Raw genomic sequence first — 23,689 nt, forward strand, 5'->3', positions numbered from 1 at the left:
CTGGCAGATACTTGTGCAAGGGGCTTGAAAGAGGAGGGGTGCTGTTGGGACCTGCTGGCTTCCGGTCCTGATTCCCAAACGAAGGCTTTCTGTTTCGATTGGGGCGCGCGGCGTCTGGGGTGTCGCTTTCGCGGGTGCTGCGCGTGCCGGGTAGTGCTTAGCCCTGTTCGGCGTGCACGCCTGATTCACCAGAGGAGAAACGTGGGGGCTTTCATACAGGAATCAACAGTTCAAAGCCTTGCGGTGTTGGGGGCTTTCTCAGCGCTTTGCGACGGGGCAAAAATGATTTGTGACAAAAAAAACCCACTCGGGTGAAATGGGCAGTTTCTGAGGGGCGCCGAAAGGGACGCCTGACGTCTAGGAAACTGGAGAGCCGTGGGTTTAGTTCAGTGCTGTGCAAATACCCGGTTGTTGGGGTGTGCAAGGGCAGCGGACGTGCTCAGAAAGGCTGCCAGATTCCAAGAGCTGTTGGCTCCTGCCAGCCTTGTGGCCTCGCCATCTCTCGGGTTTAGGGGGAACGGGCAACGCAGACTGGCGTGCTTGATTAGTGCGAGGGACTGGTACGACGAGAGCCCCGACACAATAGACGCCGTGAAGACGAGGACTGCAGGCGTGTGTCGGGGGTAGCGGTGAAGCTTCGAAGGACAGAGAATAGCGCGGTCGGGGTCAATGAGCGGCAGAGATTTGACCTGTCAAGAAGACCAGAGTTTAGGCTGCAGTCGGTATTGGGCCGTGAAGCCCTAGGCAGCAGTTAACAAACAATGTGGGTGTCAAGGAAAAAAACCCACCTGGGATGCTGCGTAGCCTGGGTGTCGGGTCTGGCAGGCAGCGTCTTGCTGCCCTTGGACTTCTGGTCGTGGCTCTGAAAGGGAACGTGCTGAAGTTCAGGTTGCAGTATTGAAGGGAGTCATGTAACTGCTCCCTCCCTCCAAAGTTTGAAACTACTTGCAGAAAACTTATTATTATGTTTTTCTTGCGCTTAACTTCTCATACTTATCGATAAGAGTAAAAAAGAACGTACCGGGACACCAGAGGCCGAACGCAGCACCCCCTCGTGGCGAAGGGGATTAGTTCCAAGTCTTTGGAGTCAGGCTCTGAGTAGTGTTATTTTAAGGTGCTAAATGGACTTTAAAGAAACGGAAAATCCTGGGTCATGCAAACAAACGGAGCTGCGTTGATGTAAATGGGAACTTTTGTTTCCTCTGTGCATGCCCTAAGGCAGCAAGTACTTCGAGGTGCTCTCAGGGGCCCTGTGGTCTGTGGCTGCCTCGCAGAAGGGCTGTGGCATTAGGCTAGCCCCTCCCACTTACATTGGTCTCCTGGAGGGTGACTAAACCCTGAAATGCCTGGGTGGGATGGGAGTGGAGCTGATGGATGGGGAAGTAGCTCTCAGGACCCGCTTTATGCGAAGGGAGCGGCTCTTCTGCAGAGCCAGCAGGGAAGCAACACATGCTCCTACCCCATAACCCCTCATGCAGTGGGTGATACTGGCAGGGCAGGAGCAGCAGAAACCCTCAGACATGAGCTGTGGGCCCTCCTTACAGATCAATTCAACTTCAATTAAATTTATTAAGGATTGTGGTTGAAAGCCATGCTCCCAAAAACATGAGAAACATGCAACCATAATAAAAAATAAATTGAAGCAAAAAATAACGAATACAAATGTAATAATAAAATATAGCTAACCGTTGGAAATAAACGTTTATTATTCATACTCCGGACATTAACGTAATCGAATAGAAATATAGTGATAAATCAGGTCATGAATCTATAAAAATGTTATAGATAGGCCTACAATTGACTCGCACTTTATCACTGTATTTGATTTTACTATCAGCCTCATCAACAGTAAAGAATGTTTAGCTCTGATCGCTGTAGCCTTATAAGCAAAAATTGCAAGACGGCTTACTAAGTATAGATCTGTTTGCTGGAAAAGTCAGATTAATTTCTCTCTGTTTGAAAAGTATTTCTGCAAGAATGGTGATAGATACTTTCTCCAGACGTTGTCATATGAAGAACATTTTAAAACCTAATGGATCGCTTCCAGAGCTCCTAGTGGAGTTGGGCTCTTGGAATGGGAAGTCGACACTCAGCCAAAACAGTTGTAGGCAGCTCTTCAGTCCTGAGTCTAGTCAAAGAGGATCACCATTTATTGTTGAGATCCAGCTGTAAATACCTTCCCCGCCCAATTCTTAGATTATAGAATCTAATCCCATCTCTAATCTCAAAAGAGAGTTGGAGGAAGACCCAAAAGAGCTCCAAGAAACTTATTCTGAGATATGTCTACATGGTTACTGGCAGCGTAACCCCATACTTCAGCACCATATAGGATCTGAGATTCAACTTTGACTTGATATGCTAATACAGGATCTTAGACTGATGATCCTCCTGCTGCGGTCTCATACAGTTTCTTTATAGCCACGACTGGTTGGGCTGCCTCAGTTCTAAACGACTGAAAGTGGTGTTTGTTTCCTTGATGGAAAAACTGTAAACCTCATACTCAAGTACCTATAGGTTTTAACAACTTTGAGTTCACTTCCCCGCGTGTTCCATGGTTATTGCATCAAACAGCTTCCCCAAGACATTATTTTGGGTTTATCATAATTTATCTTTAAATTGTTCTGTCCACAGAAGATACTGAAAAGTTGTAATTGCTCTCTGTAACCCAATGGGGGTTCTTGACAATGTAATGGTGTCATCCACGTACATTAAAACAGGAATTGGAATTACTAGTAATTTTGGGGGGTGAAAATGAGCATCCTGCATGTTTCTGATAATGTCATTCATGTAACAAAGGGGCCGAAATACATCCTTGTCTCACCAACCCCCTTCTGTAGCTGAAATTTCTGTGCAAGTTTGACCCTCAGGCCCCTGCTAACTTGGGCCCATGTATCTTTATAATATTCTATCTGCAGGTGCAAAAGAGAAGGGTCAATCCCATAATTCAACAATTTCTCCCAAAGTTTAATTCCATCTGTACTGTCAAAAGCTTTTTAATCAACATATAATCAATGGTACTTGATCCCCTAACAGTGGTCTAGGTTGAATTCTTTGAGGTAATGTTAGGGTAGGATACATTAATTGATCTTGAATTCAAAGTTAACGGTAGTGTCTGTAATCTTAGACTTGTGTTATTAATCCCTATATCATTGAATGATGGAACGCCAATTCCCTCCTCACTGATCCAACTCCAGAGGCATCTTCGTGTTGATGCCACCTGTAGGGTCCCTTCCTGCCGTGAGCCATTGCTCCTGCCCCTGGTCCTGTGCCGGAGGAACAGCCGCCCTGTCTCCACCTACCTGGCCACATCATATGGGTTGGGGGGGTGGTGCCATGAGCCACGGATGGGCCTGTTCCCATGAGGGGTTGGGGCCCCCAAGTGTTGCCTCATCCCAGAGCCAATCTCCAGAGGGGCTGAGCAGCCCCAGGTCCAGCTGAAGTTGCTGGAGACCAGAGGTGCTTGGCCCTCCCGCAGATCCAGCCCTGGGTGTCTCAGGCTGGGCTCCCAGATGCTGCGGCAGCTCCCGCGGGGGCTAATACCACAGCAGGCTCTGTCATTGCTCGATTGCTTAGACTCCACGACTAATATGGGTAGCTTATTCCAATGCCTGATGGCTCTCCTATCAGCACATCAATATTTCTTAGCTTTTAGAAGAAGATTGGATTAGTTCGATGCATTCAAGCTGGCCATTCTTGCCAGGAGTGTACGCAGCGGCAGAAGCCACCCTTTTCCCATCCCCATCTCCCCAGATAAGTCCCTCATGGCTCCGTCCTGCTCCCGCCGCAGCTGGGGAGCGCCTCTTGGCGTCCCCTTTGCTTAAGCACCCAGGGCGGTCGCCCCACTCGCCCCCCGCCTTGCTACGGCACTGCTGGAGGCCACATCCTTGGAGCATGCCAATGTGATGAGGTGGAGATGCTGAGGCTGTACCGCTGTGCAGCGTAAGCAGGATGCCACGCAGTGCCTGGAAAAATGGGCCATTGATTCCTTCAGTAATAAAGCAAGGTAGAGTTGCACCTTTATCAACTAATTAAATAAGACAAATATGCATAGAGAGCATAAGCTTTCCAAATATATAGACAGACAGACAGAGCACAAGCCTCTTTCTATCTTATTTCATCTAGAACCCGACATCTGACTGACTCTCATGGCTCGGCACCTCTTCCCTTTCTCTGCACCCTTCATGATTTCGCAGAAATCAGCACCCACGAAAGCAGGGAATCCCCTGTCTGACCTCACCCATGGGGAAACGGGGGCAAAAAAAACACCTGGAGCACATTCATCAAGAACCACCTTTACTAAGAGAGACAGAGAAAAATATCACATCCGAAATATATGGAAGGACACATCGTTATCAATCCAGTGCTGACAGGTCAGGGCACAGTGCTGGAGCCCCGTCATGCTGGAGGTCTGGAACTCGTAGCCACGAAGGTGTTGTAGGATGTCCCCACGTTGAAGAGGATGAAAGGCAGATGCCAAATGCACTCTCTCTCAGTGCTGTTCCCATGGGAAGGACCTAGAGATGGTGGAATTGCAGGGGGGGATGGGAAGTATACCACCGTTTCCCAATGCCAACTGTGGGGAGTCTGTGGGTGCCCATTTGTAATGCAGATGGGAAAAGCTAACAGTGCCCTAGAAGAAGACGACCAGGAGGGTGAGCACCTGCCCGAGCCCAGGGAGAAGGTGGATTCCTGGGTGTCCCTCCCAGCAGGCAGGTGGGGACTGGGAGGTGCCAATGGGGCGCCACCTTGGAGGCCTGATGGCGCAAGGGAGGCTTTGTGAGCCTGACGTTGGGGACCTTGTTCCGTGGATCCCGGGACAGCCGGGCCCTCGTGGTGAGGCAGGGCTTGGAGAAGGTGCGCTGGAGGCACCTCAGGAAGCGGCGGCACAAAGGGACCTTTTCTCTGGGCACCGATGGGGTCCTGGTCTGGCGTTTCTTTTCTTTGGTGGCCAGGAGAGAAGTGGCTCCATCCATCTGCTGGGGAGGGAAATGCGTGGTGCTGGTGCTGACAGAGACAGTTCGGGGTCGTTGGTGGGAAGGTCTCCTCAGCCTCCTGTCCTGCCTCTGGCTCCCTCTCTCCAGGGGCTTCTGGTCCAGATTGGAAGGACCCAAGGGGTCCCCTGGAGATGAGCGCTGAGGCTCTTCAAGGGGTCCCTGGAAGCCGCCAGGGCCCAAAGAGCCACCTGGCTTCCTCCCCTGCTTCTTGCTACTCATTTGACAGACCCCATCCGGGGCTTGGGATGTGCGGAGCCAGATGTTCGTGGCATTGTCCAGGCCCTGCTCAGATGTCCCTGCCTTCGCCTGACCCTTCACCCCCTTCCGTGTCCCCCGGGAGCCCCCTGTGGGCGGCCCCTCCTGAGCTGGCCCGCCGGGGGCATCTAGCCTGTAGCTCAGGCTCATCTTGTGGGCGCGGACCTGGCCTTGAGCCTGGACATCCAGCTGAGTGGAGAAGGCAGCTGGCACAGGGGTCTGGTGGGGGAAATGGCACTGACACCCTGGGGGCACTGCTTCTTCAGCAGGTCAGCAACAAACTGGAGCTGCAGGTCATGAGCGCTGAGGGAGGTCAGGATGGAGGCCAGGAGCTGCGCCCGGTCAGGGGGCTCTACATGGTCTGGCCTGGGTCCGGGCCTGGCTGCCCCCACAGGGCACTTCTTGGTCCCTCCCTCCCTTCCACGGCCAAAGGCCTGGCTCTGCACCCCGTCCCCTCTCCCTGGGGAGCCTCTTGGTGTCTCCGGGGGTGCCGGCGAGGCTTTCTCTTGCCACAGCCCTCGAGCTGCTAGCACGGGTCGCTTTTCCCTGCTGGGGCTGGCTGGAGCCAGGGGGTCTCCCCTGCCTGGGTCCCATCCCACTTTCCCCACCAGGCTTGTGGATTGGCTTGTGGGGCAGCACTGAGGCTGGTCGGTGCCTCCACGCAGGCATGGAGGTCTGGGATAATGGGACATCGGTCCCCGGGGATATCTCTGAGCCTGGGGGCAGCTGGGAGACCAGTTGATCCCGTTCCCAGCTGGTCTCAAGGCTGCGCTGCTGGAGGCCCCTTCCTGCACCAGCCATGGAGCTTGTTGAGGCCTTGGGGCTTCTTGCCATGACCCTTGTGATCTTCTGGAGCAGCCCCTGAAGCTCCTTCAGGCTGCAGCTGGCACCAAGCTGCCCAGAGTCTCCTGGCCAGACCGCACGGGCTGGCTTTCCCTCCAGGCCACAGACGTAGGGGAGGTCAGGCGCCTGCCCACCAGCCTGATGCAGCTCTCGGCTCCCAGCTGCCAATGGCTGCCCGCTGGGTGCCCCCCTCTGCCCTCTGGGGCGCCAGGCAGGGGGCAGCTGGGTGCCTTTCCTGGGCTGTTCCAGGCTCCACCGCTCCCTTCCTCCATGGCGGCCTCTCGCCGGGGTGGGAAGGAGGCATCTGATGCTGTTTGTTGCACTTCCATTGGTGGTGCGCCACGGGTGGGACAGGTCCTTCTTTCCTGGATCAGTCTCTGCCCCTGAGGGCATTTGGCAAGAGGCCGGGCCTGGCTCAGTCACCTCCTGCAGCTGCTTCCCCATGAGGTGCCGCTCCGACGCCTCCTGGGAAGCACAAACATCCTCAGATGGGTCTGGGACCTTGGTGCTGGCTTCCCCTGGCAACACGGTGGTGTCTGCAGGATCCTGCTTGCCCGGAGGCTCTGGGGCCAGGAGGTGCAGCTTCCATTGCAGGCTGGTGCACCCCAGTGGCCTGCAGGGGTTCGGGGGGGGTGGCGGTGCTCTGGGCCCTTCTCTGGCTCAGCCGTGCTGCAAGGCTTCCCCCGGGGATGGGCCTGGGCGGCTGAGGGAGTCTCTTTCCCACACGGAGCTATCCCCTGGGACCCGCGGGCCAGTGGAGGCTGTGTCTCCGGGCTCCCCTGCTGGAAAGACTGGTGTCAGCATGGGGCGCGGGCTGGCTCAGGGCAGCCTCAGGGAGGCTTATGAGCCTCAGGGCCCGGCAGGGCAAGGGCTTGGGGAGGCAGACACAGGGCTCCTGGGTGTCCAATCCCGGAGGCCGCGCGGCCTTATCCCGTGGGTCGGATCCAGGCTCCTCTGTCTTCACGGCCTCGGCCTCCTCCCACCGTGGTGCCTCCTCAGGCAGGGCGGGCAGCAGGTGTGAGACCCGCAGGGCTGCGCGGGAATCCTGAGGGGTGCAGGAGATGCTCTTCCAGAGCCGGCGTCTCTCAGCGTACGTGGGACGGGGGCACCGGAGCGGCACTGGGGGGATCAGATGGGCAGTGACTTGGCATCCGGGCTGGGGAGGCCCAGCTGGCGCTGCAGCTCCAGGCACCAGATGTGTAAGCCCAGAGGCCGGGCAACTGCCAGCTCCAGCACTGGCACAGGCATGGGCTGACTCTGACACCTATCTGCCTGTCCTGGTGGGGACTTAGGGGGGTGCCGGGCTGGGCTGGGCTGGGGAGAGGCATGCTGTGCCCAGGCATGGGGCAGCTGCAGGACAAAGAGGAGGGCATCTCCTATGGCTGCATTGCCCCCTCCCCTCCTCCCTTTCCTGAGCCAGCCCCATCCCTGGCAGAAAGGGGTCTCTCAGGCCCCGGGAGGCTGCAGGGGCATGGGGCAGTGCTTACTGTGTGCACTGGAGTGGTGGTGTCTCCTCCACGTGTCCCCAAGCTGCTGTAAGGGAGAGAGGAAGGAGCTGGCGTGGGCCTAGGGAGACTCTGCCCCTCCCCAGCCGGCACCCCCAGCCTGTGAGCAGGGCCCTGGCTGCTCCTCCGTGGCTCCCATGGGCTGGGAGGAGGCAGGGGGCCGTGCTCTTTCCTGCCCCTGCCCCAGGCCAGGGCCCGAGGCTACTCACCTCCCAGCTTGGCTCTTCCCAGTATCTGCCTTGGCCTCCGACGAACGGTCTGCACACACAGAGAGCAGCGGGCTAGAGGGCAGCTCCCTGGACCCCACAGGGCCGGAGAACTGGTGCCCGCCCGGCAGGTCCCACCATCCCAACGGGGACCCTGAGCAGAGGGACAAGACCCTCTAGCCAGGAGCCTGTCGTCCCAGCAGGAGCATTAGCACAGCCCTGTCACCATCCCCGGCCTCAGTTGCAGCCAACACCCAACGCCTCTAAAAACAGGTTTTGTTTTGTTTAGTTCGGGGTTTTTTTAAAGAAATGTTTCATGTTGCAAGCCAAACCAGCCGAATCGAGTCTAAATTCATGAGTCAGTCCAAACCATAAGTGGCCCTACAACTGGCAAACATCCTCCACCCCCGCCAGGGGCTTCAGATCTTGCCAAAGTCTTTTGGCGGGCATCCTACGTGCAGGCCCGAGTCCAGAGACTTGGTGTTAAGATGCCCCCAAGTTTCGCCTGCCCTCAGTCATACATACGGCCGCAGATGCAAGCTAGGGAGGAGCCTCCCATTTCCAGAAAGTGGGCTTGAAGCCCCAACCCCGAGGCGGGTACTAAACCATGCCAGGGGAACAGTTATCCCTGGGAAGACTCAAGGAAACTGCCTTAATTGACCCAGTTCCAGGGTGTTTCCCCTGCCTCTACAAGAGGGTTAAGAACATCCTGACACATGGAGAAGAAAGGAGAGGAGGAGCCATCCAGCAAAGCCCAGAAGCCTCCTCCCCTCTGCCCCCCCCCCCCCCCAACCTACCTGCAAAGCCAAAAGCCCACTTGAGATACGAGTAAAACCAGGATGAATTTGACCAGAAAATCCATGCTGGTAAGTTGCCAGGTTGGTGGAGCAGAAGATATAACAACCTCCCTCCTCCACCTCTTTCTTGGCAACTGCCCACCTGAGGGTCCCTGGGCCCTAGGAGGTAGTCAGGGAGTGACATCATCGTGAGGTCAGAATGGGAGGGTCCTTGTGAGCTCATAAGGGGGCAACAGACCCTGCCTGGCTGCACTCAGGGCATGAACTACTCTGGGGGGAGCAAACCCATGGGGATGTAGCTGCAGAGAGGGAACGTAGGCTTTTGATGCTGGGGCCCCCTAGCATTTTAGCCAAGCTGCTAGGATGAAACTTCCAGGAGTCCTGGATCCCAGAACTAGTGATCTATTGATGAAACCTAGGAGTCCTGGATCCCGACTACCAGCTCCTTCCTTCACGGCACCAAGCCATCTCCTCCACACTGAATTAAGCACAGAAGTGCTATATACTGGGTCAGACCACAGGTCTGTCTTGCCCAGTCTCTTGTGTCACACCATGGCAGACAGCACATGCTGGAAGGGAGAGTAAACTATGTCTGACCAGGGCTATCCATGGTTTCTCACTTGCAGCCTTCAGCATTTAAGGTCTAGGAAGCCCTGATTCAGAGGCCGTGCCCCTCACTCCTGTGCTCAATACCTACTGATGCCCCTTTCCTCCAAGAATATGTCCAATCCCTGTTTGAACAGTTTCCACCACATCTGGTACAACGGGTCCCACACACTAATGACCTGCTGGGTGGAAAAAAACTTCCTTGTGTTTGCTTTCGACATACTCCCTACTAGTTTCATCCTGGCACCCCAGTTCTTGTACTGCAAGAGAGTCAATAATAAATCCCTATTGACTTACTCTTCCCCATTTAGTATCTTGTAAACCCTTCACATGGTCCCCCTCAAGCAGGTCTTTTCTAAACTGAATAGACCTGGCCTCTTTTACCGGCTCTCATGTGGAAGGAAGCCCCTCTGTGACACTCATGATTCTTGGTGCCCCTCTCTAGTTCTTCGATTTCCTTCTTGAGATGCGGGGACCAGACCTGGGCACAGTCTTCAGTGTGTGGGGGCACCATGGGTTTATAAAGGGGAATCCTGAGACTTTGTTTAATTCACAATTCTCTTCTTTAGCCATCCAGCTGGTATTTTTTAGCCAGCTGTCCGCAATTACTCCCAGATCTCTTTCCTGTGTGGTACCAGCTCATGTAGAGCCCATAATAGGTAAAGCATGGGTTATTTTTGCCCATTTGCATCACTTTACACTTATCAATGCTGGATTTTTATCTGCCTTTTCATTGCCCAGTCACTCAATCATGCAGGATCCTTCTCTAGTTCCTCGCAGTCTACCTGGGTCTTTACCACCTGAAATCACTTTGTGTCATCTTGCCGCTACCCCCCTTTTCCTTAATGTTTCAGCTTGGAAATAGCCAGCTGCTCTCTGAGGCTTCAAAGGAAGGCCCCAAACCAAGAACTGAGCACTGTATCAGAGGCCAGGTTCTGCCTTTAAGAGGAATAAATATTTCTTTCCAGCCCCTACAGCCCCCAGCAACAACCAGCAGGTATCCTGAGGCACAGGATGAACCCAGGAATTACAACCCCATGACACATGCATACATAACAGTATGCTCTATGAGCTAATTAAACGTATAACAGGGAGAAAGACGAGGAAGGAAGGAAAATTGAGCAGGGGAGGAGTTAGGCTGGGAGGAGGGGCTGCCCAGGCTGGGGAGACTCCCGGAGATCTGGAACCCAGAACGTGGCTTAGGTAGATCCACCCTAGAGGCCAGTGCCGAAGCACCAAAGTTTGATGCCTGGGACAAACCCCGCAGTGGCAGCCCGCCCTAGCCCCCTGCACAGATCGGGGGGGCACCCCCCCCATGCTTGCCAGGAGTGTACGCAGCGGCAGAAGCCACCCTTTTCCCATCCCCATCTCCCCAGATAAGTCCCTCACGGCTCCGTCCTGCTCCCGCCCCAGCTGGGGAGCGCCTCTTGGCATCCCCTTCGCTTCGGCACCCAGGGCAGTCGCCCCACTTGCCCCCGCCTCGCTACAGCACTGCTGGAGGCCACATCCTTGGAGCATGCCAATGTGATGAGGTGGAGATGCTGAGGCTGTACCGCTGTGCAGCGTAAGCAGGATGCCACGCAGTGCCTGGAAAAATGGGCCATTGATTCCTTCAGTAATAAAGCAAGGTAGAGTTGCACCTTTATCAGCTAATTAAATAAGACAAATATGCATTGAGAGCATAAGCTTTCCAAATAGACAGACAGACAGACAGAGCACAAGCCTCTTCCGATCTTATTTCATCTAGAACCCGACATCTGACTGACTTCAGGCTCTCATGGCTAGGCACCTCTTCCCTTTCTCTGCACCCTTCATGATTTCGCAGAAATCAGCACCCACGAAAGCAGGGAATCCCCTGTCTGACCTCACCCATGGGGAAACGGGGGCAAACAAAACACGTGGAGCACATTCATCAAGAACCACCTTTACTAAGAGAGACAGAGAAAAATATCACATCGAAATATATGAAAGGACACACGGTTATCAATCCACTGCCGACAGGTCAGGGCACAGTGCTGGAGCCCCGTCATGCTGGAGGTCTGGAACTCGTAGCCACAAAGGTGTTGTAGGATGTCCCCACGTTGAAGAGGGTGAAAGGCAGATGCCAAATGCACTCTCTCTCAGTGCTGTTCCCATGGGAAGGACCTAGAGATGGTGGAATTGCAGGATGGGATGGGAAGTATAGGACCGTTTCCCAATGCCAACTGTAGGGAGTCTGTGGGTGCCCATTTGTAATTTGTGCCAAAGTCTTTTGGCGGGCATCCTATGTGCAGGCCCGAGTCCAGAGACTTGGTGTTGTTGTCCCCAAAGGACAGTGAGTTCGTGCCCGGTGCACTTGTGCCAATAAACACACAGGGGTGAAGGATCCAACTTAATCTTTATTTCTGCACAGAAAGTGGAAGTCCCCTGTGGTGACGCAGGGCTCACAGGATAAGATGGGGGAGCCGTGGGAGCAATTAGCAACTGCACGTCTCCCTCCTCCGGCTCCTCTGGACATACTGTGGTGACCCCCGTAAAGCCATTACCCCGCTTCCCCTAAATATCCCACACGACTTCTGTGTAACCCCATCCCTATACAAAGTCATATATGCCTCTAATAAAGCATCTCATCCCACTTCCCTTGGCGCCTACAAAACAACTAACTGCAAGATTGTGCTATAATCCAAAGACCCGTTCTCCGGCCAGGCTGCAGCATCTGCAAGTTGGTACTGTGGCCAACATGTATTGCAATACCGAATCATCTGTTGTTTCATCATAGGGTCGCTTCCAAACTTTGGGCAGTTTTTCAAAATGCATCCTAAGGGACTGCAGGGTGGAATCTTGGACTGGTTACTTCCCATTGTCCGACTACCGGACGGCGACCGCCGCTCAGCCTCAGAACCAAACTGATCAAAGGGAGCTCACGGGGCTGCCACCCGATCTCACTCGCCTAGGGCGTCTACACGGTCGGAACTTTTAAAGCCGTCTCTTCCCCAACCTGCTCAAAATATGGAAAGAAGTACTCACCAGTCCGTTGAAACCTCCCTCGCCCCGCCCGATTTAGTTGGTCCTTCGAGCGTTGCGCCATTGTACCTCTCCACGACTCCATCAGGCAACCAGGAGACGGTCAGACCTCCGACGAATAAGGTCGGTGGTGCCTGGCCCTCGCGCCGTCCACAGTTGTTGCCGGAGCCGAAAAGGTGGACCGGGCAAGGCAGTCAGCTAGGGTCCCATCTGGGTCGCCAGAAATTGTTGTCTCCAAAGGACAGTGAGTTCGTGTCCGGTGCGCTTGTGTCAATAAACACACAGGAGTGAAGGATCTAACTTAATCTTTATTTTTGTGTAGAAAGTGGTGTTTGGCAATCGTTTATAAAGTAAGCACCCCCACCCCAGTGGGTGTCTGCCTTATATAGCTATGTAACAGGTTAAACTTGTTGATGTGATGAAATGTGTAGCAAGCCCAGCAAGTAACCCCCCTTCCAGCTCTCTCCCAAGTAACCCCCCTTCCTTTTCTGGGACTTTGTTGATATAGCTTTTTTTTTTAGCGAGGCCAGCAATTAAACAACTAAGCAACAAGCGATCTTTTTTAGCCTAAACAACCTATTTTATCTCCTTGGTTAGATAAAATATATTTTTTAAAACATATAAAGCTGTTTTCGAAGTATAGAAACTGTAGTGAAAGTTCAGGGGTGCTCATCACAGTGGCAGATGCATCATGAACAGGGAGGACGGAGGGGCATGGGGAGGGGAGGAGTTCAGCTGTTCATCTGGGGGCAAAACAGCACGGGACCATCCAGGCCAGGTGAAACTTGTGGGAGAAGGGCAGAATCAGGGCACGCGCAAGGTGGGGTGCAGGCCAGGTGAGAAGAAACTAGTGTGAGCGGGATGGGGTTGGATCTCGGCCCCTCTGCTCACACCCAGGAACAACCACGGGGTAAAGGAGAGTCTCCTCAACTGGGAGCAGTACGTGGTTCTCACACTTGGTTCAGCGGGGATTTCTGTCCCAGCAGGCCTGACCTGGGCCAGAAGCTCTGACCTCCAAACCCCGGGGTAAAGTCCTGGCAACTCACCTGCTCAGTGCTCCCCACCTTCGCCTCCTCCCCTCTGCCGCTGTGTCTGCACTGGGGGTGGGAGGCAGAGACACTGGTCACCTCGCAGACACCCCAAACCCCCAAGCCCTACCACTTCCACCAGCCCATGCCTCGGCCTCCCCTCTCTCCAGAACCCCTGCCCGTCATGGAGGCGAGCACTCAAACGAAGACTCGCCTCTGTCAAACTCTGCGTCCCCTTGACCTCATGGGACCCTGCCTCCGTTTCCTGGCAGGGGCTAATGCTCCTGGTTGCACAAAAAGGAGCTGGTCAGAAATGGGTCCTGGACTGAATCCATCCCCACCAGCACCGGAGAAGGAAGGACTCCCCTACCTGCAAACAGCATCACTTGCAACATGCCACAGCCTGGCCCAGAGCCCACCAGCTACCCAGGACAGCCCCGCACTTCACCCTGCCCTCTCTGTCCCCGACTTACCTCTCCAGGGTGGCCAGCACTCCTCCGCCATCCCCTCCATATCCATGGGAGTCTGGTGCAAATGAAAAAGTAACATAGCAGTGAAGAGAAAATCAAGCCCGTGGGCCAGCGCTGGCATGTGGTGGAGTATGTGGGGAGGCTGGGGGGCAGTAACCCAGGGAACAGGGGAGGTCAGTGCAGCACAGACCTGTCACCCCACCGGTCCCACTGTGCCATCCACACAGCTCACATGGTGCCCAGCGCTGCACACACAAGCCCTCCCCCCAGGGCAACCCCCCGTCCCCTCCACTTCAGGGCTGGCACAGCAGGGGCCAGCCTTGCACTGTGCACACACGGGCACACGCACACTCCCCCTCCCCCGGGGCAGGGGCATGCAGAAGGACTCACCTCCGTGGGGCTGTCGTCCTGTTCACAGCCCTGCTCCCTCTGCGCCTTGAGGGCCAGCACCAGGAAGAGGTTCTGGCTCCTCAGCGCCTCCACTTGGGCCTGCACGAGAATCCCCCCAGCCCGTCAGAGCCTGCCCATGCCTGCGCCCAGCGTATCGGGCCCCGCACCCACCAGCGTTACCTCCCTGCGCACCCATCAGGTCCCTCCTCTCCCCGCACGCCATGTGTCGGGACTCTGCTCCCAGCTTCAGCAGCCTCTGGGATGTCCCCCAGCCTGGCCAAGCTTGGCCTCAACCTCTTCCCTCCCCTGCCCCACAGCCCTGAGGACCCCTGCCCCCCATGCAAACTCACCCGGAGCCGTTCCTCCCTTTGCCGTGCGCTGTGGAGACAAAAAACCATTACTGGGCTGAGAGAGATGGATGGTGCTGTCCCAGAAAACACCCCTTCCCCAGGCAGAAACATGCACAGAAGGTGGGATGGGCCCTGGGCTTGTGCCCCGAGTCCTGTGCCGCACAACGGGAACAGCCAGCTCCCTCCCCAGCCCCACACCTACCAGGACAGCACAGTTTCCATGTCCTGCTCTGCCTGTGCCAGCCGGGCCCGAAGCGCCTCCAGCTCCAGCTGCAGCAAACGAGACAGCGCAGGTTAGGGAGACGTCACGCCATGGCCTGTCTGCACACGTAGCCACCGGTTGACCCCATCTGTCCCTCTGGCCATGCATTCACCCGTCATCCCCCAGCCCAGCCCCAGCCTTGTCCCTCTGGTCCACCCCTCCATGCAGCCATGCCCAGCCCACTCGGTCTCCCTCACAGCCCCCAGCCCGCCTGGGTCCCGCTCACCTGCTGACGGCGCTGCCTGCCACGGGGTTTCTCCGCCTGGGGAAGGAAAGAGCTGCTGGGGCGATGGACTCCCCTGGGCAGCGAGTTCCCCATCTCCCCAGGGTGCAGGGATGGCAGCCCCCAGAGCCCTGGGGTTGGGCAGGGCTCACAGGCCTGGGTCCTGGGGGTGCCAGGGGTTGGCTGTTACCACCCATCTCAGGTGAGCCCCCACCTCCCACTCAGGGTCCCAGGTGCCCTCCGACACTCTGGTTTGGGAAGGACTGTCCCTGGGATTGGGGGATGAGCCCACGACCCTCTCCCTTATTCTTGCAGGTCCCGTGGAGTCGGCAGGGAGCGAGATTCTCCCCCGGGATCTCATGCCATGCATGGAGGTGGGAGGGGCACAGGGCACCTGGGGAGAGACCCCTGACCCCCAGATCATACCCCACACAGCCCTGGTCAGGGCAGAGACTCACGGCAGCGGGAGGGTCCGGCCACATCTCGGCCCTGGCAGAGCTGCCCCGCACAGCTGGGAGGGTCTCCCCCACCCCTCCACTTCCCCCCGGCACTGCTCCTGGTCCTGGGGGGGACAAGGGGCACCGCGTCAGCTGCACCCACTCTGCTGACAGAATGGGTGGGTGCCAGGGCACGAAGGGATGAGGGGCAGAAAGGCTGGGGAGGGGTCTCCTGGCCCAAACAGGCATCTGGAGGGTGGAAGAAAGTGCTGTGGGGCTGGAGGGGCTGGATCAGCTCGGCCCCTGGGAATGGAGACCGAGGAGGGAGAGGGGGTGCCCCCACGCAGAGACCTTGCCCCCTCCCCATGCAAACGCACAAGTCCCCCAGCTCAGGCGACCCAAACTCACCGGGTGCAGGGTCCCTCCGCTCCTGACCTGCCCCCAGGGGAGGTAAATCTGCAGCACCCTTAATGTGGGGGAGCCTGTCTGCTGCCCGCCTGCTGCGCCCAGGGTGGCATCTGGTGCTGAGGGGAGACAAGGGCTGAGCATCAGGCTGGGGGGACTGAGCACCGCTGTGAGGACGGGGGTCCCAGAGCCCGTGTGGCCCCCCCTGCAAGGGAGCAGAGGGCAGCAGGGCCATTGCCAGGGGCAAGACTTGGGCAGGGGCAGAGGCAGGGCCATGCACAGAGTGAGGAGCCCGTGGGGGCCAGTCCTGCTCCCCCTCCCCAGGACCTTGCTGGTGCGGAGCAGGGGGCACAGCTGGGGGCACGGAGCCGGGTCTGTCCAGGTTGGACCTGGCACAGCGGGGCTTGGCCTGCCAGGCAAACCCTGCCGGGCCTGAAGCCTCCCGTGCCGCCCACCCCCATTGGTGCCGTGGGGGCCGTGCCCAGCCCTCACCCGGGGTGCTGGAGCGCAGGCGCAGCGGTGGCAGCTTCTCGCGCCGCAGCATCTGCACCAAACACAGCCCTGAGCTGCAGGAGGGCGAGAGGAGCCGGGCTGGCGAGAGCAGGGACGAGGCCCGGGGCCGCGTCCTGGGCCTGGCACAGCCTGAGCCCCTGCCCCAGCACGGCACCGTGAGTCCCGTGAACGGGCACTCACGGCTCCTGCAGGCGCGCGCTCCCGCCGCTCGGGTGGGGAACGACAGGAAACTAACTACTGACCTAACTAACTAACTAAACTAACTAACTAGCTAACAAATACACTACTGATCTACTAAATTAAGGAACTAATTAACTGTCTAACTAATGAAGGAACTAACGATCTATCTAACCAAAGATGTGACTACCTAATGAACCAACTACTGAACTAATGTACTACTGAACTCACAAACTATCGAACTAATGAAGTAACAAACTATCTATCGAATTAACGAACTACCTAACGAATGAATGAACTAATGAACTACTGAAATAACAAACTATCGAACTAACGACCTAACAAACATAACAAACCAACTAACAGCGAATCAACTAACTCCGCAAACACTGCCGACCGGGACGTGCGACTGGCTGCGGCGACGCCACGAGCGCGCTGGGCGGAGCCGGGCTGACAGTTAGGCTGGGGATTGTGATGTCACACTTTTAAGCAACTGCACCGTTGCCATGGCAACCAGAGTGTTCATCACCCCTGGGACAAGGGCAGTGGGCGCCGGGGGTCTGGCCTGGGCTGCGGGTGTCCCCGGCCCCGGACGACCTTTGACCGTGACTCTTGGGGCCGGCAGCGAAGCACAGGGACAGCCCTGGGGCAGGGTCCCGGGTAACCCCGAGCCCCGGGGCCAGATCCTCAGGCCTCTCTGCTCTCTGCAAATCCTGATGAAACCTTCCCTGGGCTCACATAAGGGCTTCACTGAAGAGAAAGTGTTTGGGTTTGCTTTAGCACGTCATCCTGCACGTTCCCCTAGTCATTGCTTCCCATCTGCCCTGAGGGTTTTCTCCCCCTCCACTTCCCAGAGGAGTCTGACCCCTTCCTCAGGCCGGGTCAGGCCAGGTTTCAGGTGGCAGATCACATCAGGATTTCTATGCAGGTACCGTCCAGGTGGGAGCTTTCACCTCTGGGGTCCAGCTCCCTGGCCTGACACATGCAGAGATCCCAGTAAATGTGAGGACATGGGGTCCCTCAGCGCTGTGGCAGCTTGTGGGATCCAAGCCTGCCCTCTTCCCACCTCTTGTCACCATGGGATATAAAGGTGACCTGGGAAATGTCCGGGTCATCCTGCCCTTGCTCTCTGGGTGCTCAGGACCAGTCCTGCCGTGAGCATCTCACCAGAGCACGTGCACATGAGGTGCCAGGGCTTGAACTCCCCTGGAGAGGCCATGGCTGGTCACAGGCCCTGTTCTGCAGGGCACTGCTGTATCCCGCCATCTTTTCCTTCTTGCACTGGAGTCACTGGGGTCACGGCAAGAAATCAGGGTCCCCGTTCATCCCACCTGACCACTGCGGCAGGGTCCCCTCTAGGATACCTTGCTTGGAGTCTTCCCCAGGACCAGGTCCAGGAAGACAGAGCAGGCCAGAGAGCACGGGCAGCCGGGCCTGCAATGACCTTGGCTGGGCAACGCTGAAAGCTCTTGGTCCCGACCCTGTGTGTATGATGCTCAACAGATGATGCTGTATCTTCAAAGTGCACATGTATTTTTTTGTGGCATGAATTCATTGATTCGTAGATTCATAGACATTAGGGCTGGAAGGGACCTCAGAAGATCATCGAGGCCAGCCCCCTGCCCCAGGGGCAGGAAGTCAGCAGGGATCGTAAGATCCCGGCAAGATAAACATCCAAATGTCTCTTGAAGGTGTTCGAAGTAGGTGCTTGAACCACCTCCGGCGGCAGGCTATTCCAGACCTTGGGGGCTCAGATAATAAAGAAATTCTTCCTTACATCCAGCCTGAAACTGGCCCCCGGTTCTGTGCTGTGCACGGGGCAGTGCCGGCTGCCCGCCCTTGCAGTCCCAGGAGACGGGGCTGGGCCGGGGCCTTCTTCCAGGTGCCCCGGGGTGGGGGATTGACCACGTCCCCGCCAGGAACGTGGGGTCAGGGTTCAACCCCCTCAGCGCCCTGGCCTGGTGCAGCCAAAGGCTCCAGCTGCAGCAGGTCCTCTAGGCCAGCTGCTACCCCCACATCTGGGAAGCACATCTGGGCACATTGCACACGTCCACATCCAGGTGGGGACAAGTCTCCTCTCCCCCGCTCCCAGCCCAGCGTTGCTGGGGACAGGACTCGGCACTTGTCTTGCAAGCGGGCCAGACCGGGCTCGGGCTGAGATATTGGACCACCCGTGTGAGTAGCCAGGCTTCATGGCACTGGTCAATGGCCTCCCCAAGGCTGCGGTGCTGGGGACGCGCTGTGTGGGCCCGGGGCAGGGCCTGCCACCGCCACCACCACCTCCAAGAAGCTGTTGATCAAGACTGAGGATGTGATGAGAACAGCATACGGCAAAGGGATGTTACGGCAAGAACGAGATTTATTTGCACGCTTTTTTTGTAGGATAGTTTTGCAGAAAATCCATGGATTTGAGCTTCCCATACAATAATTTCAGATTTCTGACCTAGCAATGCCAGAGGGCAGCATGGCCTGGAGACCCGGACACCTGGGTGCTCACCCCACTCGCTGGGAACCTGCTGCTGGGTTGCGGGTCACGCCATTCCTGCCTCAGTTTCCCTGCTGCCCCGAGTTGGATCTGGGGGGCGTCAGGCTGGGTATAATTGGTAGGAGCTGTGGCTGGGTCTGGCAGGGGTGACCAGCTGCAGAAAACAAGGGTAGGAGCTGCAGCTGGCTCTGGGGGCATTGGGCTGGGTATAGCGGGGACAGGAGCTACAGCTGGCTGTGGGGGTGTCAGGCTGGGTACAGCGGGAATAGGAGAGGTGGCTGGCCTTTGCGGGCAGACGTTGGCCTAGGTATAAGAAGGGCATTGGTCTCAGGTTGCATCCAGCCAAGTTTAGGTTAGATCACAGGAAAAGCTCAGGAGGCGGTTAGTAAAGCACAGAAACAGGCTCCCACAGAGGCTCTCTAATCTCCATCCTTGGAGGTTTTGAAGCCCCGGCTAGAAAAAGCCTTGGCTGGGATGATGTAGTTGGGGCGGGCGCCCCTGGTGCCCAGCGCATGGCAGGGCGTCCAGGCAGAGGTGCTCTGTGCCCTGCCCTGGGCTCAGCCCCTCTTGCCCCTTCCCCATCCAGCTTTTCTGCTTCCCCTTCTCTTCTCCCCGTGGGGGGCAGAGACGTGGCGGGGGAGCTGAAGACCGACCTCAGGTGGGTGAGCACTTGCTGGGGTGCGGGAGGGCACCCAGGTGTCTGGGTTCCCAGATCCCCCGCGTAACCCTCCAGCCCCTGCCAGAGCAAGGGGAGCTCAGGGGTCCGGGCTCCTGGCCTGCCCCCGACTCCCTCTCCCAGAGCAGGGAGATAGCTCAGGCCCCCTGGCTCTGCTGCCGGGTGCAATCTCCCAGCATGCTTTGGGCTGGGGCAGGACGCCTGGGGTGGGTGAGGACTCACGCTGGGCTGGTGCCCACCGGCTTAAGCAAAGCCCATGCAGATTCGAGGCCCCATGGGGATGGCAGGGCACAGACAGCTGTGGCTGCCCTCGATGGGCACCAAGGTCGCAGCTCCCACCCCTGGACTCCCAGGTCCCAGGCCCAGCTCGTGTAGCGGTTGGGGGTTGGACACTTCCACGAGTGGCTGCATACGTCCGAAGGGTGACAGAGCTCCCATTCGCCTGGTCCTCTGGAGCAAGATCCCCGGTGATCTCCAGGACACTGTTATTGGTCACCCTGAAGATCTGCAGCCTCTTCCACTTCCCCGAGATCTATACCACCATCTTCTCCCACTCGGCAATGCTTGTTTTGCAAGTCCAGGCACCACCTCTGGCAGAGCCAAGCTGCTCTTGGAAATATTCCTTCACAGGCAGTGCTTAGTTTCATGATCCTTGCACCTCTTTGTACTCCTGACTCGTGTTCCTCTTTAGGCTGCTGCTTGTGGTGCAAAAACTGCAGCCAGGACTGCCGGGCAGCTTGGCAGCGGGCTTGCAGAACAGCAGCCACCCAACATACCCTGTCCAGTGCCTGTATGAGTGTGCATGCACACGGGCGCAAGCTGGTACTTAGTTCTTGTTAGGATGGTGAACCCTTGCATTTTTCCCGCCCTGTGTCCCTTGCATTTTCCCGCCTTTTTTCTGCTGACTTCTTGCAGCTCGTGCACTGCTTGCTAATGCTTGCTTTTTCCCGCCAGTTTTGCAATCTGCTCCTTCTTGTGCCCTTTTCCCATGTTGAGCTGAGCTGAACCTAGTTCGCAGTGCTCTGCGCGGTGCGTGTGCGGTGGCTGCACCCGTCCGAAGTTGCCTCCACTCTAATAGGGTTTGCCCCCTGCTCTGCTCTGGCTAACAGGTATCAGGATCCCACGGGCAATTGGTTCGTCGGATTCCCTAGTCGTTGGGCCTCACGTGGGGTTGAGGTTTAACACTTCTGTGTGCTGGTGTCGCAGCATGGAGATCTGGTCTGTCCACACTGTCTATTGGGAGTCTGAAAATGACACTGGCTTTCCAAAAAAATTGGATTGTGGGGTTGTTTCTTTGGGGTATTTTTGAGTTGAACCTGAGCTGGGGCTCTTGTTACGTCTCCCGCCATGTACTGCAGGAACGATCCTACAGAGCACAGTGCCTGGCAGCGGTGGAGAATGAGCATGGGAAGCCTTTGCATAATATTGAGTGTATGCTTCAGAGGAAATGACTCTCCATGTGGAAGCCAAAACTCATAATAAAATACAAGCCAGATGTTTGGCTACTATATGGGTGATCTTACTTAGAGGGACAAAGCTGTAGGAGACAGTCCAGCTTGGAGCAGCATCTTGCTTAGCCCTGTTGTTAACAGGACAGGAGCATGTGTTCACAAGAACTGTTCATAACCACATCGCTATCCAAGGGACCGGGATGGTGGACTGCTGGAGCCCCATTTCTGGGTACTAAACTGAAGGCTGCATTAGAGCTGCCCTAACCTTGAGCCCTGCCAGAAGAGAAGGGCAGTGCCTGGCGTGTTGTTCATCATGTAAAAACATGGCAGGGACAGCTCCCGCCCCTGAGTCTTGCTGTGCCATGAGTGCACAGGCCCACAGTGGGGAAAGCTGGAGTCTTGCTGCATCCAGGGATCTCTGGAAAACTGTGCCTTAGACACAGAGCTGCTCCCTAGTGCACCACATTGCACGTGTCGTATCCCTCCAGGGTCCCGCCTGTGCTCCATCTGGGGCAGACGCCCAGTGAGCAGTCCCTTGCCTCTTTCAGGAACTTGCAGACTGTCACTGTGCTTGGTCCTGGCTGTGCAGGGCGGAGGAACGATGACTGCACGACCCCTCTCGCCTCGCCCAAGCTGGGAACAGCCGGGGTCTGGCACTACATTGGCAGCAGCCTCCGAGATGCTGCTTTGGCTCTATGCTGCTGGGTTTTGTGAAACCAGGTCCTTGCACTGCAAGCTCCTGTAGGGTAGGAACTATCTCTGCTCTGCATTTGTATATCTAGGGCAATAGTGTCCTGGTCGGTGACTGCAGCTTTCAAGTAATACCCGGTGCAGATGAAGGAGGATGCTAGTGGTGTGACACTTGCATATCACCCCCAGTGAACTCCTTGAGGGGAGTCTCTATATTTAGCAACTCCAACTTGGACATCAGTGTTGTGAAGTGTGGCAGCAGGGAAGTCTGCATCTCAAAAGTGGCCTCAAGTGTTTCGCAACACAGTCAATGTAGGTGAAAGGGAAACATCTAGCTGTTCCTTTGCATCAGCCAGGGAGTTGTCTACAGACTAACACTGAACTGCAGTTAGTTATAAGCACACAAAAGAGAAAGCTGGCTGAGGTTCCTTTGAACCGTGTCCCTAAATGCATCCTTGGGCAATACAGTGCATCCCTGTGAGCTTTGCTGTTCTTAAAAAGGCTTGGAGGTAGCTGGGAAATATTGGCCTCCTTGCACTGGATCCAAAGGCATTGCCCACGCCATTGAGGTGGGGTGGGGCAGGACCCCAAACGATCCCTACCACCTCCTGTGCAGAACTGCTCCTTCTACCCCATGCCCCCAGCAGACGATGACGATGCTGTCAGGGTTACCCTGGGAGAGCATCAACCATGACCCATGCCAGGCACCTGGCTCTTTCATGACAGGGGGTGCTGTAGACCTAGCCTCCAGCATGCCCCACCCCACAAGCAGCTGCATCTCAGCACTTGGTGCATAATCAACTCCCGATACAGCCTTCTTGAATCGTGTGGCTCAAACCAGGACACAGGACCCCAGGGGAGGCCTCAGCAATGCTGAACAGAGCAGGAGATTCATTGCATCTGTTGCTATTTGGCAATACCTCTGAGATTTCAGTTGACTGAAGGTCATTGAGTGGCCTGTAGTTACCCAGGTCCTCCCTCCTGCCCTTCGTGTGGATGGGCACAGCATTGGCCCTCTTCCAGTCCTCAGGGACTTCTCCAGAGCGTCACGAGTTGTGGAAGAGTTTCACCAAGGGGTCCTCAATGACTTTGGCCAGCTCCTTCAGCACTCTTGGATGAAGATCATCTGGTCCCGCTGACCTGTCCATGTCTAATATTTTTAGTTGATCACACACCAATTCTACGGCAATAGTAGGAAGGCAGTTATTCCTGCCGTGCTCATCCTGTACTCCACCTGGCGCTGTTTTCCCCTTGGTCCAGTGAAAGACCGAGGCGAAGTAGTCATTCAGGAGTTCAGCTTGCTCCTGGGTAACCAGGAGCTGGTAACCAGCTCTCCTGTGTTGTTGAGGAATGGCCCCACACTCCCATGTTTTCCTCCTGTTCCCCATCTGCCTAAAGAAGGACTTCTAGTTGTCTGTGATTTCTGTTGCTAATCTAAGTTTGGTCGCCACTTTAGCCTTTCTTATCTGTTCCCTACATATGCAGCCATCCTTGTTAAATGTTCTCGGATTAAAACAAATGCAAATTCTTCCATGTGCAGGCTGCTTGTCTCACGCGCTGTGTCTGTGATTTGGAAATGCATGCATGCGCTCCTTCTCCGTCATCTGGATACAGTACTCCAACTGCGGCGTGCCCAGCGCTGCATAGAGGGGAAGGATCACCTCCCTGGACCTGCTTGTGATGCATTTGTAGATGCACAACAAGGTGCGGTTAGCCTTGCTGGCCACTTCCTCGCATTGGTGGCTCATGTCTGTCCTGGAGTCAGCAATGACTCCCAGATCCCTTTCTGCAACCATGTTGGCAAGAGGGGTGATTCCCAGCCTATAGGTGTGCTGCTGGCTCATTTGCCCTGCACTTGTCTGTGTTGAATCCCAGCCTAGTCTCATGCGCCCACCTCTGCAACCTTTCCAGAGCTAGCTGGAT

General features: G+C 56.3%; 2 long non-coding RNA genes across 2 annotated transcripts; both read right to left on the reverse strand.

Annotated features, from left to right (window-relative positions):
* Positions 1-6,023: 6,023 nt before the first annotated feature.
* Positions 6,024-7,845, reverse strand: LOC132244169 (uncharacterized). Its single transcript, XR_009455757.1, has 2 exons — positions 7,807-7,845; positions 6,024-7,625 (listed from the first exon to the last, which is right to left on the reverse strand). It is a non-coding gene; the product is annotated as an uncharacterized LOC132244169 (long non-coding RNA).
* Positions 7,846-11,114: 3,269 nt separating this feature from the next.
* On the reverse strand, positions 11,115-12,259 carry LOC132243901 (uncharacterized). The gene is made up of 2 exons (XR_009455472.1): positions 12,213-12,259; positions 11,115-11,351 (listed from the first exon to the last, which is right to left on the reverse strand). It is a non-coding gene; the product is annotated as an uncharacterized LOC132243901 (long non-coding RNA).
* Between the last annotated feature and the right edge of the window lie 11,430 nt (positions 12,260-23,689).

This window comes from Alligator mississippiensis, chromosome 11 (genome assembly GCF_030867095.1).
Source record: "Alligator mississippiensis isolate rAllMis1 chromosome 11, rAllMis1, whole genome shotgun sequence".
Lineage (NCBI taxonomy): Eukaryota > Metazoa > Chordata > Crocodylia > Alligatoridae > Alligator > Alligator mississippiensis.